The following is a 20293-nucleotide window of genomic DNA, read 5'->3' as shown; positions in this document are numbered from 1 at the left end:
TCATCTGCAAACAACTGAATATCTCCATCCAAATCTTCGCCAATATCATTAATATACAAGTTAAATAGTAATGGCCCTAAAACAGATCCCTGAGGCACTCCACTAGTGACTTTCCTTTTCCTGGATATTGCACCCCCATACACAACTTGTTGATACCTATCAGATAGCCAGTCTCCAATCCAAGCACTAATCTAATATCCAACCCCATCTGCTCTAGTTTGACTGTCAAGTTATCATGAGGTACTCTATCAAAAGCTTTTGCGAAATCCAAGTATATTACTGTGTATCCTTCTCCTCTGTCCAAGGAAGCAGTCACTTTATTGTAATAAGTAAGTAGATTACTAAAACACGACCTCCCTTTAGCAAATCCATGCTGTCCATCAAAGATTATACTATTGTTGTCAACCCAACTCTGGATCCTAGTTCTCACAAGCTTCTCCAACAACTTAACCACAACACCTGACACACAGATAGGCCTATAGTTTGATGCTTGAGTTCGATCACCTCCTTTATGAAGTGGCACAATCTTGCTCTCCTTCCACTCTTTAGGGACTTGACCAAGTGCAAGACTCGTATTAAAAAAATATGTCAAGGCAGGTGTCAACTCTCTGGCACATTCCTTCAGAATACGTGGTGATATATTATCAAGTCCCACAGCCTTATTTACATCTAGTTTACTCAACTCCCCAAACACCTCTTGCTCACTTACAGTCAGTCTCTCCTCCCCATCATCAACTGCTCTCAATCTCTCCATGAAGTCACATTCACAAGATTGAAAGATCTTTATGAACTGCTCATTAAGTATCTCCGCCACACATTCTGCAACAGCTGTCTTTATACCATTTCCTCCAATCAATGTCATCCTTCCATAATCATTCTTTCTTTTGCTGGCTACATATCGAAAGAACTCCCTAGGATTCTTTTTAGCTTCATTAGCTAACTGCTGTTCATACCTCTCTTTAGCTACTCTCACCAACCAAGTCACTCTTGTTTGTTTACAGGTTTGTTTTTTAAGACTCTTTATTCATCATTCCTTATTTTATTATTTTCCTTTCCTAGAGAATATTTTAACCTTTTATTTATTTTTTAACAAACTGCACCGATCACCTCCTCAAAACCCAGAAATATACCCACACATATACTCTTCAGTATTCTTAGCCTATTCCTCCCCTTATTAACTGCAATTACTTGCTTTCGAGGTTATTCGGGAGATAAGTGCATGTGGCACTCCTGTCGTTGAGGAATAACAGAAATAGGAGTAAATAAGTGAAACGTGATTGAAAAATCTTCAGGAATGAATTTTTTTCAAGTTTTCCAATATTTTTACTCTGAATTCCTGTATATTTTATTATTATATTGTGAAAAATATTTACATCAAAGAATCAATTTATTATTATTAGTAGTAGTAGTTGTAATATTAATGATTAATACTATTTTCCCTCATCCTCCTCAATATAATGATTGTTGGTATAGCAATGCTGCTTTACTAAGGAATAATTATGAAACAATATCGATTCTTATTGTTTTTCTTGTCTGATTTGCCTATTTCCAGGAGGAAAAGCCTAGTCATCTCAGTATTAGGCCTACTAACTTACGTTCAGTAAATTTATTTATTTATTACATTTATTAATTAAAAAATTTTATTTGGATTCCGTATTTGAAACTTTTACAAAAAAATGTCGAACCCTTCCAGTTTTCAGTTCAGCTATATTTGGGGCTACAAAGAATAGTGTCGAAATTATGTATACAATAACTCGCAGACTTAGCAGAATTCGCAGAAGTTTTCAGAACAAGAAGCTGAATGCACGGTTCAGTTTTTAGTTCATGGTTCATGAATCATGGTTCAGTTTCAGTGATGGACAGTAGATGGCATTGGTGTAGATGATGTGGTTAGTGGATGACAGGTAAATGAGATTGTGTGGTGGAGACGGAGAGTTGTAGAGTAGGTGCCCTCCCTCAATGAGTCTTGGACTTCCTGGAGGTGTCAAATAATAATAATAATAATTAGCTCTGAAAAGTAAATTCAGAGGTGTGCTTTTGTCATGTGGCAATAGGAGGAGAAATGATTATGGAAGAATGATATTGTTAGATGAAAATGGGAGTAATAAAAATAACTGATGCAGAAAATGCAGTGTAGTTCTTTAATGATTACTTTATTGAGGTATTTCATCTTGGAAAAAGTAGGTTATATTAGTAGATGCATGGGGAGGATTCAAGGTTTAAATATGCATGAGGAGAGTATATACTAAATACTTTGTATGACAGTAAGGCAATGGGACTAGAGGGGATTTCACCATCTGTTTTATAAGAATGTGCTTGAGTATGTAGGGAAAGATATCCAAGGAGAGGAAGGAGGAGAGGTATTGCCATTGCATAAGGCTGGTGATCCAATGGATGTGTTTGTATTTCTTCTGTAATTGTTATCTGTGATGATCAGTATGGATTTGTTAAAGGGTGTTTTTGTTTTAATAATCTAATTGCCTTTTACATAAAGTAACAGCAATTGAAAAGAAAAGGCATATACTGCCATTTTTTAAATTTTATTTTTATTTTACAAAGGCATTTGACAAGGTGCTACATGATAAGATAATATTTAAGTTATAGCACAAACTTAAATATTGGGTTACTGAATTGGATTTAGGATTGAGTGTGACAGATATCAGAGAGTTGTCTATGAGGGGGGGGGGATTTATTGAAGAAGCAGAAGGTTACAAGTGGGGCTCCACAGGTCTCAGTATCAGTGACATTCTTGTGTAGAGGCTTAAGTGCTGTGAGGACATTATGTTGGAGGTTTAATGGATTTTTTACAACACTCAAAAAGAATTAAATTAGAATTTAATACTTCCTATATTTCGTCCTAGTCACTAGGACATCTACGGGGATTACAAAAACGATTAATGTAACATGCACACAAAAACTTACAATACTAAGCCCAACCACGTGGGTGACACTAAAGTCCTATCTAAGTGGAGCGCCCTCTAAGGGCGGTAGTAGGTGGCCTGGAATGTAAGGTGGGACCTCTGGTGATGAGTGTTTCCCAAATCTTCGGAAGCTTAATGCAACCGTATTTGTTAAGATTTTGTTGGTTTCTGAGAGCTGCTGCTGCTTCTAAGAAAAGTCTCTCTTTCTTGAATTTGCTGTGGTGGAGCATGGTGGTTTTCTTCCATGATACTCTGTGGGTGGTGTCCAAAACATGGTCAGCCAAGCCTGAATGGCCATAGTTGTGTTTAACGATGTACGACTTGTGTTCCTCCAGGCGGATGGATGCTGATCTGCCTGTCTGTCCAAAGTACGCAAGCTTACAGGAACAGGGTACTTTGTAAACTCCAGGCAGAGAGAGAGAGGAGGGAGCTGATCTTTCATAGAACGGATAATGGTAGCAAGTTTGCAGTAGGGCTTGTATGCTGTGTGTAGGTTATACTTTTTTAGTATCTTGGCTATTTTTTCCGAAGTGCCTCGGATGTAGGGTATGGTGATGGTATTTTTAAAATCTTGTTGATGAGAGGGATGGGGAATGGGGGAGGAATTGATTATTTTTTTGATACTGTGTTCGCTGTAGCCATTGGAGAGGAAAGTTCTGTGTATGCGGTTAAGCTCGGTAGTGAGGGCGGTTCCACTGGAACAAAGATTGTGGGCTCTCTTGGTAAGGGTTTTAATGATGCCATATTGTTGTGAGAGGTGGTGGTGGGAGAGTTTGTGAACTTTTTTGTGTGCATGTTACATTAATTGTTTTTGTAATCCCCGTAGATGTCCTAGTGACTAGGACGAAATATAGGAAGTATTAAATTATAATTTAATTCTTTTTGAGTGTTGTAAAAAATCCATTAAACCTCCAACATAATATCAGTGACATTGTCAATGGATTTCAGGGGAGATTGCTGCAAATCTCAGAAGATGTTGACCAGCAGAGATTGAAGAGTAGAATGAGCAATGATTCCATTATAAAGCTCTGATCAGACCACACCTAGATTTATTGTGCTCAGATTTGGTTGTAATTAGTAGATTAGTAATTAGTGCCAATGTGGCAGCCTTTCAAGAGAATTTAGATAAGCTGGACAACATAGACAAGTGGATATCTGTTTACACAACTAAATGTAAGGTGAAGTTTGGAATAATAATACATATGTATGTATGCAGTCTACATACTCTGTTGAGGAGCAAGTGAGGGGGAGAGAGAAGCTTTTTTTTGCATGGAGTGTGGTTGGGCCATGGGATGCATTGCCTGATATGATATACTATGAATGGTAAATGAGTTTAAGTAATGGTATGATAGACTTTGTATTGTTGTGTGATTGGCCTCCCATGATGAATCTTGTAGCTCCATGGGAGTTGCAAATAATGATAATAAAATGAATATTTGTAATCATATACTTCATAATTTCACATTAATCCTTTTTTTTCTTGAAACTTTTACATGTCTACTCACCACAGGTTATGATCATGTGATTCTCTCTCTCTTTCATTCCAGGTATAAGTATTCACAATGACATCTGACTAAATACACCTGATCTTCATTCTCCCTCCGCTACATGTTGCTTGAGATAGTTGTCCCTCAAAAATTACCTTATTATGGGATACTGATTCCTCTTTTCCAATTTATTATTATTATTATTATTATTATTATTATTATTATGGGCAGCTCCAAGGAGAGTCCTTAGACTCATCGAGGGAGGCCCAACTTATGTTGCTTTATTGAAGAAGCAATATAAATTGCACCTCCGATTAGTGCATCTATATACATCTTAAAAATAAATGTTATAGATTTTAAAAATTTTCGGTCTATACATTTTTATGGCTAACTATTTTAAAAAATCACTCACCAGGATGAAATAATTTAATTACCAATTTAAAACATTTTACAAATTCATTTTTAATGGCACACAGTACTACACTATTTTCATGCATACTATGTTCCAAATTTCCCGCCAAAATTTATGTCGTTTGCTAATTACTTAGCATTTTGATTATCATACTTGTGTCTCCTTTGCAGTTAAAAATATGTGAATCAACTATGTAAGCAATTTTAAGCAAAGCTGCTGAATACAAAGAGAAATGTAAGGCTGCTTCAAGTTCATCATGCATTCACTCGAAATCAAAGTATTATAATGATTGAATTAGAGAGAGAGACTTCTTTCTATATGGATTGAAGAGTGTAACCAAAAATGGATCCCGCTAAGCACTGACCTTATTAAATCAAAAGCATTAAGTCTCTTTGCAACCTTGAAAGAAAGCACTGTCAATGATGGAAAAGAAGAAGAATTCCACGCTAGTGCTGGGTGGTGTGAGCATTTCAAAAAGAGAAATAGCCAACATAATGTTTGAATCACAGGCGAAGTTGCAAGTGTAGATAAGGAGGTGGCTGCAAATTATCCACAGATTTTTAAGAAAATTGTGGAATATGGGGGGAGGGCTATTGTGACCAACAAATATTTCAATTAAACAAATTTCAATGAACTTTTTTTTTTTTTTGGAAACAAATGTCTTCCAAGACTTTTCTTGCCAAATCAGAGAAATCTCAGCCTGGTTATAAAGTCACGAATGAAATTACTAGCAATATGCGAGCCATTTGTAAGCACATTCTTCCACAATGTGCAAATAATTTTAGAGGCTTTTCAATTGAATCTAAGTTAATTAAATCTCATTCTGAGAAATTGAGTGATTCCCACCTGCTAAATTTAAATGCACAAGGGGAAGATCCTGAAGATATGAAGAAAATGTAATCACTGATAAGCCCAAAGAGATTTCACAGAAACAATTTGCAAATATTTTTTCATACAATTGAAGTTTTTATGCAGCAGTGCTTCGAGGCTGACCCTGATGAAGAGAGCAGTAAAATTTGCAGAAGTGGTAGAAGAGGCGATAGGGATATATGATGAGTTGTATGAAAAAAAGAAAGAGAATGCTTGCCAAACTACATTAGCTCAATTCTTTATTAAGAAGGAGAATAATAAATTTATATTCTCAATATGTTTTATTGTCTTTCAGTTTCATGGTTTTCCTTTAACTAGGCCTTAAAATATACCCTAATTATGAAAAAAATAAAGGTTAGAAAAGACATTTGAGCAACGAATTATACTTTTTCCCATAGGTTATTATGTTCGATTAATGCGCCTGCTTTAAAGAATGCATTAGGTGCATTACTCGAAGGATTGCTGTATTATATAAAAATAATAAACTAATAATAATAAAAAGAATGAAAAAAAGAACTTTGAATAGAGGAATACCAAAGGAAAAGGCAGAAGATCTGGAACTGTCAGTTCAGTGTTGCAAAGTGTAAAATTATGAGATTTGGTAAGCAGTGATGGGATGCAAAGTATACACTTGGTGGGGAAAGGAAGTAGAGAAGATGAGAGATCTTAGAGTGATGGTGGACAAGGACCTGAAATTCAGGGACTGCATTGCACAAGTTGTAAAGATGCCACATCAGATAATGGCAATGAGCTAGAGGATTCTGACATGCAGAAATAGAGAGGTTATGAATGCCATTGTATAAGGCATTCATAAGGCCTCATATGAAGTATTGTGCACAGGTGATGAGGATATGTTGGAAAGGATCCAGAGAAGATTCACAAAAGAGATCAGTGGTGTTTGGAATGTGGAGTACGAGGACAGATCGAGAGATTGTAAGTTGCACAGCCTTGTGAATAGGAGGATGAGGGGAGGGATATTTTTTGTCAGCCTGGCTGGCCGAGTGGTTAGCGTATCCACTCTCCAGCCAAAAGGCTGCGGGTTTGAATCCTGCCGTGGGCATGGATGTTTGTGATTGTCTGTGGAAATACTAGTGGTAGTCGTCAGTGGTAGATGGCGTTGGTGTAGTTGTGGTCATTTGGTGGAGAGAGAGAGTTGTAGAGCAGGTGCCCTCCCTTGATGAATCTTTGGACTCCCTGGAGGTGTCTAATAATAATAATAATATGATTAAGACACATAAGCTAGTCAGGGGTTGTTATCAGGTTGACATGGAAGAGATTTTTCATAGAATGGGAAATGGGTAGAACAAAGGCCATTGCTGGAAACTGTATAAGTAGGGTTTGAGCAGAGGAGTGAGAAGAAGGTTCTTTGTATGGAGAGTGGTTGGTGAGTGAAATGCATTGCCTGAGCATGTTGTGAATGTAGACACATTGAATCAGTTTAAAGCATGGTTGGATGAGCATTGTGTGCACCTCCCACAATGAGTCTCCGACTCCATGAAGGTCATATGTTAATAATAATCATATTTGAGCACCATAGTGTAACTGATTGGCTCCAAAATGGCATTCCAGTCAAAACCACAGACATCATCTCTGTTAATCAAGAACCAAAAAAAAATAAAGAGACTGCCACCAAGCATCACTCATTTTACCAGCAGAAGTCTGAGAGACTGAATTCACACAGAAACAAGAAAACAAGGCTCACAACATCGATCCTAACTGACAAGAAACTCTGAACTCCAATCTATATATCTGAACACTGGACTCTATACTTCAAAAATTTTTTATACCAGGAAAACAAAAACTACAAGTTCCTGTGGACTAAGGATTCACAGATATTTATGAGCAGAATGAAAACACTCGAATTTATATAATTGCAAGAGAATCTGACCTATGCAGTCTACCAATATAATACATTAACTCTCCCCATCATTAAGAACAAGATTTTAAATTATTTTAAAAACTATATCATAGAGATCTCAAATCTCGGTGAACATATCCAGTCAGAAAATATAAATTTAAAAGTCTTTGACTCTTTGAAAAAATGGACAGACAACACTTTCACCAATACCGACTTCACTATTATACACACAAACATAAGAAGTATAAAGAAACTCTGGCTTGCATTAATAAAACTCCTCAACTACAACTTGATAAAAATAGAAATACTAATCCTGACTGAAGTTGCAATAAATAACAGAGAAACTTATGTATACATTAATAACTAGTCCCATAACTTATGTAGACCAAACAAAAGGGGAGTTGGCATCGTCGCATTTATCAAAGAAAAAATACAGTGACCGAAAAACTCATTTCAAACCAGTCATTTTAGAAATAACAAATAATGACGAACATAGTATCACATACACAATAAACATAATATACAGCAGTAGCGCACTGAGGATTTAATCTTCGGGGAGGGGAGTAGACGAATCGAGAATACACACGACACATTGCATACGACCTATGACTGAGCATCTGCAATAATCGCTAATTCATAAGTAGTATAGAAATAGAAGACATGACAACATAAAATAAATAAAAAAAATGAATTTTAATTAGGAAAAAATTTTTGGAAAATTTTCTAGTGTTTTTTTCCTTTTTCTTTGGGGGAGCCAGGATCTCCTACTCCTGCTCTGGGTGACCCACTGATATACAGACTCCCAGATAATAATGCACTCAGTTTTTTTCATGAATTAGAATCGGCTAATTGGCATTGAACCCCCGTAACACATCGGCGCATCCTAATAGGAAACATTAACATAAATACTCTTGATCATGCTTCTTCAACCACTTACACATACCTTGATATACTAAGTCAGTACAACATAAAAACCCTACCATAAACTCTCCAACAAGAGAAGAAATACTCAACATTTCACTAACACAATCATGCATTGACCATATCAACATACAGGCTTCCATCCATACATATACCCAAGGCCGTTTTAAGGTAACGGTGTAAAGAGCAGGGCCGCCAGGGGCCCTGCTCTTTAGGTGTGTGCTTCCATTCTCTTATTTTTTAAAATAGAGAAACCAAACAAATTTGCAGTGCTCGACATGGGCTGGTTAAATATTACATACCCCTAATATAACTTGATGCAAAGAATTTTATGAAAATGCTATGAGGAAAGAACTTATAATTATGTTGAAAAGCTTAATTTAGTTTTCAAACTCCAGTTACAAGAAACCCGGTTAAACAAAAAATGCTATTAAACTCATAGTGAGTTTAATAGCAGTTTAATAGCATAAAAGTGAGTAACTCATAGCTTAGCACTTTCTGTACTAAGCTATGAGTTACTCACTTTTATGGAATTAACATTAACTTGATTTGGTGCATCCTACATCAACCGTCATGAGTTTCTGACCAACACATTGTTGATATTCCTTATGTGCAAAAGGTTTGTGTGCCAAAGCCGATACAATGCAAATCGAACCTTGGAAGGGTTACCGGCACTTCTAAATTTCTATTTCGAGCACTGCAAAATATAATACATAAATAAATAGAAACTTTTTTAAATCTCGAACAACTTTCATAGCTGGAATGCTGCAACAATGAATGAATCTTCTCATAATTGGCCTGGTAAATATTCCCCAAAATGCTCACTACCCAATGCTTCCCCTGTCTTTTCTCCAGAAAGAGATTAGTAAAATTCCAAATTAGACATTTAAGTCTCCTAGTCCTGAGGGTTTGTGTACTAGAACTGACTCTTATTCTGTGTTGCCTGTTTATGTTTTCTGATTTCACTAGTATATATTCTCCACAGCATGGAAAACTGACGTCTGTTCAACCCATTCCAAAGAAGGGTAACAAATCACTACCACCAAACTATTGCCCAATTTCTCTCACCTGCAGGTGATTGTTCAGTACCAACCGTAATATATACATAGCAGTTCAGGTTCAGCTTTCTGCTTTACAAGTTTAAACTAGTAGATAAGTATATTGTGTTATTGTCTTGGTCTAGTTTGAAAATAGTTAAAAGTTATAGGTGAGTCATAGGGATATTAGGAGAACACACTTCCCCTCAATATGAAACTTTACGAAAGTGGTTGTGCCAAACGAAAGAAAATGAAAGAACAGGCAAAGGCTATTCAAAAACTTCCAAAACTAACAACATTTTTTAAGAGCAGTGAAAGTGAAGTTATTGGGGAGAATGAAGTGCGTATGGAAAGGGAAAATATGGAATCTCCAGCAATTTCTCTTTTTTCATACAACCACCAGCAGAGGTTGTGTGAAAAAACAACCTTCGCTGGTGCTACAGCAAACGTAAGTACAAATAATGACAATTATAAGAGTTTAGATCCCGGACTATGGCCAATGGCAAATCACATCTTACAGGAGTACTTGGTTCAAAAAGGTCCATCCTAATGCCAAAATAATCAGTGCAGCTTTAGTCAGACCGAGAATATATATAGTAGGAAGCAACAACTCAGATAAAGAAACCAGCTATTTAACACTGGCAATGTTTTTGTGATGGTTGTCGAATGGAGAAACTCAACTTTGAGATTAGCTTATTTATTCTCCCACAAAAGGAAAAGTATATTGTTTTATTTATAAATTTGAAGTTTTTTTCCCCCACTTGGTTAGACTATAATAAATTTAGTTTAATCCTTTATCCAAGTGTAACCAAGTGCACCTGAAGTATCTTCAGGACTGTGGCAACTCATGGCAAAGGTAGACCAAGCTGTCATCACTCCTTGTCTCAGTATCTCCCATAATGCAAAACACATCTCCTTGCGGACATGTATAATGCTATGCATTAAGGGAAGGGCCACTACCATTAAGAACAGAAATCGCATTAAGAACAAAAATAGCTTCCAGTTTCCTGAAATCACACCCATAACACATGCAAATACCTTGGCCTTTACATGATTGCCACTGTAAATGGACAAGACATATAGAATACCTACATACTAAATTTCTCATCATTGCAACAAAACTTTTCCAAGTAAAAGACATGATTCCATATACCTAAAAAAAACTCCTATATCATGGTATTTGTGAATCGCTACTCAGGTATGGTATAACAGTCTTCAAACACATCAACAGCCATCTAGTGAAAATAGAAATATTAAATAGGAAAATTATTTCAATAGTGATTTGGAGGCCTCTCTCAAAGGCAATATTGGTTATTGCCATGTTCTCAAATGCTACCATAAATTTCAGTACTCTTGAATCCCAAGTCTCCTCCATTACATGTTGTCTTGGGTAATTATTAACTGTATTGCATCATCATCACCCACAGAAAAAACCAATCAACTGGCTTCATACTTTTCCTCTAGTGCAGGCATAATTGGCTTGGTAAATATTCCCCAAAATGCTCACTACCCAATGCTTCCCCTGCCTTTTCTCCAGAAAGAGATTAGAAAAGTTCCAAATTAGACATTTTAGTCTCCTAGGCCTGAGGGTTTGTGTACTAGAACTGACTCTTATTCTGTGTTGCCTGTTTATGTTTTCTGATTTCACTAGTATATATTCTCCACAGCATGGAAAACTGACGTCTGTTCAACCCATTCCAAAGAAGGGCAACAAATCACTACCACCAAACTATTGCCCAATTTCTCTCACCTCAATCCTCTCTAAAGTAATGGAGGGAAAACATCAGTACCCACCTCTAAAGATACCTTCTGCTGCTGCCAATTAACAAGAGATCTGCTCACATCACTTATCACAAATACCATTGTCAGAGTTTGGTAAATCTCAAGTGGTCACATGGAATATATCCAAAGCGTTTGACTGGGTCTGACATAAACACCAGATCTGGTGTTTCATTGGCATCAGAGGTGCCTTAACTTACACTACTTAGAAGAAGACAGACACTGCCCAAGCACTAATAAAAGGCTAATATACGAGGGAGGGAAGGAACTGACAAGTTCTGATAAACACCTGGAACATGGTTCTACCTCAATTCCTTCATGGTGATTATCACAACTTTTCAGGACCCCCTCCCCCTGCATTATGGATGCTTGGGCAGTGGTCACATTCATTTAAGTAGTGCAAGCCAAGCTAAGGCATTCATAAGCTCTGTGGTTTAAAATTACAAAACATTCACAGTTTTTATATACATTTGACTTTGAAATAATGTTGATTCTTTAATATCCATTATTTCTATATAATTTACATCACCAAAAGGAAGCTGTATGGGCTCTTTCTTTATTAATTATCTTTACACACTGATTGAGAGTTCACTTATGAAAAATTCAAGTCTCTGACATTGGATTGTTTTAGTATTGATTGGGAGTTTTTGTTCTCTTAAGGTTTCTGCCTAGACTCTGAAGAGAACCAATCAATTTGAAACAGATGTCAGGATAGTCAAACCTTTATCAAATGTACTAATAAAAGGCAAAAACAATATGGCGACTTGTGCAGAATTCATGTTCTTTTAAGTAGCTCAAGCTAAGGCAACTCTGATACCAAGGATTATATTCTCGTAAGCTCTCTGGTCAAAATTATGAAACTTATGAAAGATTCTACATACATTCAGCTTTAAAATAATGTGGAATCATTAATATCCACTATTTCTATACATATTACATTGTCAAAATGAAGCCGTATGACTCTTTCTTTATTAATTTCTTTATTTACAAAAAAAAAAAAAAAAGAACCATTTTATTCCAATATTAACTTTATCACTCATATTTATAAATAAGATGAGATTTCACTTTTTGGAATTACACTGACATCAAAGCTCTCCTGGTATAAACACATGCACAACCACTGCCTCCTCATCAGCTTCCAAGAAACTAGGATCTTTTGCTTAACACTTCACCTCTGAACAGCTTAACCTTATTCAAATCACTAATCCACCCAACTATCAAATAGTTTCACATTTGGAGATAGTGTCCCTAAATTTTCCCTTCAATACTTAATACAGAAGGAACACGGTCAACTGGACGATGGCAACTGACCAACAGTCAACTGGGTGATGGCCAAGTGGGCGACGGAATAAAAGATGAAATATGCAATTCTATTCTGTTGATCTATTACCAGGTAAAAATGAGTTAAAAGAACAGTATAAACAAAAAAATTGAAAAATCATGCTTATAATTAAGTTTATTTAAGTTTATTTTTATTGTGTAGAATTATGAATTGTATTTAAGTTATATTGAAATTTCCCATAGAATTATGGTATAAACATAATTCATTTTTTTTTACATTTATTTTTATTGTCTGAAGAAGTATTTCTGAGCTTCACTGCGTAAGGTCTCGTGTTTGGAAATTTATCATTTGGGCGTTTTGTGTGCAGTTATTTAGTTTAATACGCATTCGCAAGATATTTTGACTTCTATTAAACAGTATGACTAGTTGTTTGTTTGTTTATTACATCGTTTCCGATATTTGTGTCAACGTTACAGTTACCACGTGCAAAGAACAAGTTTAAGTAAATAAAAGGTATGTATTCAAAATTTATAATCTTAATCGTATACTAAATTTTACACCTGACATCTAAATTAATTTAAATAAATTTCAAACTCTTGATTATCTCTCAAATGAAACAAATTGATAAGTACAATTATATAGAAGTATAGAAATATTTCACTATTGATATAATTAAGAATTTTTTCAATACTATTTTTCAAATAGTACTGAAAAATTCTTAATTATAGCAATAGTGAAAACTTTTTAAAATTTTATTTTTATATTTATATTTCTTGTTTCTATTCTTCAGAAATGGATAATTCAAGAATATTAAGTCAAAGAGACAAGGAAAAATATGCTTGGAATGGGTATCTTTATGTTAAAGACAAGATTGATAAGAAAGGTTCAATTCAATTTTGATGATATGAAAATAAAAACAAAGGATGCAAAGGTAGAATCTTAACAAGTGTCTGTTCTAGAAATGCAGCCAGAGTAATAATACCAGAAGTTAGTACAACAGCCAAAAAATTAGCGGATACGACAATGAGCAACCCATCACAAATCAGAACTCAAGTTCTACAAAATGTTTCTTCTGCAGTAGAAGGAATGCTTTCAAATCATAGCAGTCTGTGCAGAAATATTCAAAGAAGAAGATTAAAAAATTTAAAAGTCCCAATTAATCCTCATTTTATGGAAACAATAATTATTCCTGAAAAATACTTAAATTATGAATTCAGTCTATCACAATTTGAACGTTTTTTATTGGCTGATTCTGGATCAGAACAGGTCGACCCCATGAAAATATTAATTTTTGGTCATGAAAGCCATGCAGTGTGGTGCCAAAGCATGAATAAATTATTTATGGATGGCACATTTTCACTTTCTCTCCCTCTTTTTGTTCAAATTTTTGTTATTTTGGCTAGAAAGGATGGAGGTCCTGTTTTCTCTGTTTTTATATTGTTTATTACCTAATAAGATATTAAAACATACACAAAATTATTTTATATGATACATGAAATGTGGCCATTACTTGATCCCGAAAATATAAATGTTGATTATGAATTTGCCATTCATCAAGCGTTACGTATAGTATTTACACAAGCTAACATAAATGGTAGCTTTTTTTCATCTCGTACAAAATCTTCGTAAGCATTTAGCTTCATGCAGTCTTTTAACCAGATATAATTCTGATGCGCAATTCGCTTTAAATTCAAAAATTATCACTTCGCTTGCCTTCATTCCAAAACAAGATATTATTTACGCTATTTCTGAACTCGAGAATCATTTATCCAATGAATTTGAACCAATTTCAGAATGGTTTATGAACACATACATAGGTCATCTAAGGAATAACAGAACTTTTTTGAATTTATTAATTCATATTATAGTTACATAATATGAATTACATAATAAAAGTTACATAATACTCCAATCTATCCAAATCATCTTGCAAAATTTTGACGTCATCTGCATTCACTATTGCCCTACCCAACTTTGCATCATCTGCAAACAAATGAACTGTTCCTCTCCGATCCTTTCCTATATCATTAATGAACAAATTAAACAGCAGTGGTCCAAGAACAGATCCTTGTGGCACACCACTAGTCACAGGTCGTCTTGTGGATTCTACTCCTGAATAAACCACTCTCTGATATCTCTCTGTCAACCACCCTCCTATCCATCTCACCAACCCTATATCCATCTCCATATGCTGCAATTTACTGATTAGAATTCCATGTGGTATCCTGTCAAAGGACTTAGCAAGGTCCAGTAGAATCACTGTAAACCCATTACCCTTATCCAGTTCAGCCGTCACTGTGTTATAATACGTGAGCTAGTTACTGAGGCATGACCTACCCTTCACAAAACCATGCTGTCCCTGATATGGTAACCCATTTTCTTCTATCCAATCTTGTAATTTCCTCTTGACTATTTTCTCCAAGACCTTGATAATGATTCCTGTTATGCTGATTGGCCGGTAATTTTCAACAGCAGCCTTGGAACCACCTTTATGCAGCGGAACTATTTTCCCCTCTTTCCACCCCCTTGGGACTAACCCCGACCCAAGGCTCAAATTAAACAAAATGGTCAAGGGCACTGACAATTCTTTAGCCACTTCACATACGACACGAGCTGGTATACCATCCAATCCCACAGATGTATTGACATTGAGGTTCTGTAATAGACTAGTTACCTCTACTTCCTTCATCACAATTCCAGTATAAGCTGTTGGTTCTTCCATTCCTGCAATGTCACCACCTGGATGATATACTCTTGCAAAGTGCTCGCTCAGTAATTCCACTATATCGACTGATTCGGTTACCTCCCTACCCTCAGCATTTTTTAAGATCATTCTACCATGAACATTTTTCCTTTTACTTGCAACATATTGAAAAAACTGTTTGGGATTCTCTTTAGCCTGCATGGCCAATTTTCTTTCGTAATCCGCTTTTGCTTTTCTTACCACCCTTGTTACCATCCTGGCCTGAGCTTTATACTGTTCCTGAGCCTGCTGGTCACCTTTCTCCTTAAATTCCCTCCACAATTGTTTATTTTTTTGCAGCTCAAGCTTAATAGTGTTATTCATCCATTTAACCCCTACTTGATTTATTATTCGGACTCTTGGTATACAGTCAACCATTGCCTCCTGCAAACACTTCTTAACCACCTCCCATGCACTATCAACATCCAGCCCTTGCAGTTTTACATGCCATGGCACTGAACCAAGCACACACACCTAAGCTTGTCATACGTACCAGCCTTGTCTTAATTGTAAATTCCACTCCTTTAGCCACCTTCCAAGTCATGACCTTATGGTCACTCTCACCAATTGGTACAACATGGTCATGTTCATTACAGCCACATTCTCCGTTGCAATTACTAGGTCAAGCACTCTCTGCCCCTTGGTATTTTCCACTACATGCTGCCGCAGATAGTTGTCCCTTAATAACTGCATAAAATCCAATTCCTTCCTCCCATGTGCCTTCTCCTCTTTCCAGTCAATGTTACCATAATTGAAATCGCCCATAATGATTACCCTTCTTCCATTCATTTCTTCTATTTGCCTATACATACTATCCCCACCATCGATTCCATCACCTGGTCTATAGCAGCACCCAATTGCATATTTTGTTCTGCTAGATTCTATCTCACACCAAACAGCCTCAAATGTGATCTTTTCTCTATCCTGCAGTTCAACTTCTATACTCCTTGGCTGCAACTCATTAGCTATCATCAATAACACTCCTCCCCCCTTTTTATTCACCCTGTCACTCCTGAACACGCTATACCCGTCGCATTCAATCCCACTAGCTTTATCATCTTCTGTCAGCCATGTTTCACTAATACCAACAACCTGTGGTCTTGAAGTGCCAACCAAGGCCAAAAACTCTTCCTTCTTGTTCCTAATACTCCTGGCATTAGTGTACATGAATTGCAGAAGCCCATTTGTCCCATCCCTACTTTGATGCCTTATACTAACTATCCCATTCTGATTTGTTATCCTTTGTACTCGCTCAGGCATAATATACTCATTCATACACTCAACTGCCTCCCTAAAGTCCACATATCCACCCCCCCCTTAATAAATCTAGTTTCCCTGAGTCTGTACATCCACTTTCACATCATTCATCAACACTTTTTCAAGCCTCCGTACACCAACTCCATTCAAGTGTAACCCATCCATCTTATATAAGTCCTTTCGCCCATCGAACTCATTACACACACATCCACAAATTCCGCACCACTCTCCACGCATAATCCACGCATAAAGTCATTGGCAATTATGGCCTTCCTTCTAAACACTTCACTGTCATACCGCGGTAAAATACTCACTATCCTAACTCTCTCACTCTTCTCTTTTGCTACCTCAAATAATTCCTTCACATCCTCTATCATTTCCATTTTGTCCTCTTTCAAATCATTTGTTCCTGCCACAATTATCATCTCTTTCATCCTCTGTTTTTGCACTCGAATAGATTCGCCGACGTCCTTTATGTTTGCACCCGGCTGGTACGACTTCGTCAAACTCTCGACTATCACACCTCTTAATAGCGAATCCCCATACAGTACTCGCTCCTTCATTTTATTGACGTTTACGAACATTCTATTATTTGTCGTCACAGACTTATGCTGGTTATTAGTCGGTACATTCAGCACATATTTTTCCATACATTCCAGTTGCCTTTTCGCTCTTTGTATCGCACCGTTCAAACGCGCAATTTCACTACTCGCATTTATCTCACCATTTTCATGATCAATCAAATCATCCATTCGTTCTGTATTTCTACCTTCATTTACACTTTCAACAACGCTCTCACACCTATCTGCCACTACCATGCAATTCTCTATCACACCGCAATTTTCTACATTCTGACTATCGTTAACGATATCTCTCTTGCCACGCGAAACACGCTTGAGGTCCTCATTCTCCTTACACTTTCTGCACATATTAATTCCACTATCACCCTCTAACCAGACTCCCACCGCTCTTAGCAAAAGCATACATCTCACAGACATCACATTACATAAATTCGTTTACATCAAAACTCTTAAACAAACATGGCGACCTGGCCGCCATTTTTTTCTTTATCGGTGCCATATGTACGCTATCTTATCTTAAAAATAATACTTAATATAACAGAAAACACACAAAAATTGCACAGACACACCAAGAAACAAAAAGCAAACAATACTACTTAAAATTCAAGTTAACACAAAATACTTCTAATCTTTTCAGGAGCTCTCGACAAGCCGACGATCAAATAAGTGCGACACCCAATATATTGCACCCTTCCATTGGAAAAGGCCTGAGTTTGATTCTTTTCATGATTAAAGGATTCTTTATATGTACTTTTTCATTAAAGGTGAGTTAGCCAACCTCATACGGAGGTAACAATTTTTTCTTCCACAAACTCGGGTTTTGCATCCCGCATGATGGTGGGCGGTAGATGCCGTTAGTGTTGTTGTGGTTAGTTGTAGTTGGTGGAATGAGTGGTGGAGACTGAGTTGTAGAGGATGTACCCTCCCTCAATTAGTCTTTGGACTCCCTGGAGGTGTCAAATAATAATAATAATAATAATTTGTGGTGTAGCAAGATCAGTAAATTATTATTGTTGTTGCACCCTCCACGGAGACGGTAAACTCATTGAGGTTCATTCAATTGACAACATATTTATCATACTGAATCTTAAAATCCTTAACACTCCTTGCATCAAGAACACATTCTGGTAATGCATTCCATTCACTGACAATTCTCCATGTAAAAAATCTACTCCTCACACTCTTCTTCTTCACCACACTTTAAATAACTTCCAGGGGTGGCCTCTGATTTTCCCTCTCTTGCCTTCTATTCTTTTATATAATCCAATCTGGATTAATCCAACACAACCCCCCCCCATCACCAACTTAAATGTCTCTATCATATCAATCATCTCTATTCCTCCTATTCACCAAACTCTGCAATCCACATTTCTTCAACCTCTCTCCATAGCCATTTCTGATATTGTTATGGTCACTCTTCTCTGGACCCTCTCCAATGTTTCAACATCAAAGTGAGAACCAGTGACCAAATTTAAGCACAATAGTCCAAATGTGATCTGACCAGTGCCTTATACAGTAGCACAACAGAATACAGAACTAAGAGATCAGGCATAAAAGATGTGGTAACTGCAGTATATGAAAGCAAAATGAGATGAGCAGGTGGCATAGCCAGACTCAGGGATAACACATGACAACTAGAATACTCAGCTGGCAACCAAGAATAAAGAAAACCAAGAAGACCACTTACAGCATGGGAAGACCCATTAGTTAAATCTATGGGTATAACATAAAAGACAGAGGCTCAAGATTGAGATCGTTGGAGGCATCTTTGTGACCTGTTTTCATGGAAAAATCCTGAATGATACACTGGTTCATCAAGGTAATATCCAGGTTTCACCACTTCCCAAACAAGTATCTCATGATCACTCTCACCAACTGGTGGCAGTGTCAACACGTCATTACAATTACATCCTGTGAAGTTATCAACAAAAACAAAACATCTGGTGGACAGGAGGCAGAGGGGGAGATATGATAGAGACCTACAAGTTATTAGGGGGGTTGTTATAGGATCAATGCCGGAGAGGTTCTACAGAAAATAGTGGGAGATCAGGGGGAGAACCAGAGGTCATCCCTGGAAACTATAAAGAGGGTGTGAGCAGGGCCGGTGGATGCGGGCGCCACTTCGAAGGGGTGCCACCAATGGGGCATGGTTCGTAAGTTCATTTTTAAGAAACAAAATTTTTATCATAAAAACAAAAAATTCTTAGAATGATCAATATTAAAATAAATAAGGCCAGATACACTGAATAAAAATTTTAAAAAATTGTATACTGCCACCTCTTTGATCAGCCGGCTGGTTACAATTTTGCAGCGAGAGCAGACGCTTGCCTGCAGAATGTTGTGTGTACTGCAGTCTATCTAAAGTGAAATGGTGAACATGCGCAGAAACGAATTTTCGTGCAAAACATTTGTTGCTTGGTAAACCACTCATATGGTATGCATCTCGCCTCAGATCATGCCTCAGTAACTTGCTCAAGTTACTGAGGCATGATCTGAGGGATTGGCAAAGGCATTTGACAGGATACCACATGGAATTCTAATCCATAAACTACAACATATGGGAATGGATATAGGGTTGGTGAGATGGATAGGTGGGTGGTTGATGGAGAGATATCAAAGAGTAGTTTATTCAAGAGTAGAGTTCAAAAGACGGTGTGTGACTAGTGGTTTGCTGCAGTTTACTGTTCTTGGACCACTGCTGTTTAATCTGTTCATTAATGATATAGGGAAAGATCTAAGTGGAACAGTTCATTTGTTCGCTGATGATGCAAAGTTGGGTAGGGCAATAGTGAATGCAGAAGATGTCAAAATCTTGCAGGATGACTTGGATAGATTGGAGTTCTGGGCTAAGGAGAATGGATGTCAATTTAATGTGACAAAATGTAAGGTTATGCATTTTGGGGTGAAAAGATTAGCAGCAGTATACCACATTGGTGGAACTATACTCCAAGAGATTGATGAGGCCAGGGACTTGGGAGTGTTGGTGGATAGGGAAATGAAGTTTAGGGGGCACATTGCAAAAGTAGCTAAATCAGCTCATCAACTCACTTGGTTGTTGAAAAATACCTTGAGGAGCAGAGACAAGCAAGTTATTGTACCTCTGTACCGAGCCTTGATAAGACCTCATCTCGACTACTGTGCCCAG

At 36.9% G+C, this 20293-nt stretch overlaps 1 protein-coding gene across 2 annotated transcripts in view; it reads left to right on the top strand.

Annotated features, from left to right (window-relative positions):
* LOC150108267 (uncharacterized) overlaps positions 1-20293 on the top strand; it is a 709268-nt gene that overhangs the window by 520507 nt on the left and 168468 nt on the right. The window contains exon 37 of one of the 2 annotated variants that reach the window (XR_016548127.1): positions 13044-13080. The exons of the other annotated variant lie outside the window; for it this stretch is intronic. The gene's annotated coding sequence lies outside the window, so the exon portion shown is untranslated. The remainder of the gene's footprint in view (positions 1-13043; positions 13081-20293) is intronic. 2 annotated transcript variants of the gene reach the window in all.

Source organism: Typopeltis vanoorti, chromosome 3 (assembly GCF_054136105.1).
Source record: "Typopeltis vanoorti isolate ZY-2024b chromosome 3, IOZ_Tvanoo_1.0, whole genome shotgun sequence".
Lineage (NCBI taxonomy): Eukaryota > Metazoa > Arthropoda > Arachnida > Uropygi > Thelyphonidae > Typopeltis > Typopeltis vanoorti.
The sequence above is the reverse complement of the archived record's forward strand: the minus strand, read 5'-3'. Positions and strand labels throughout refer to the sequence as shown.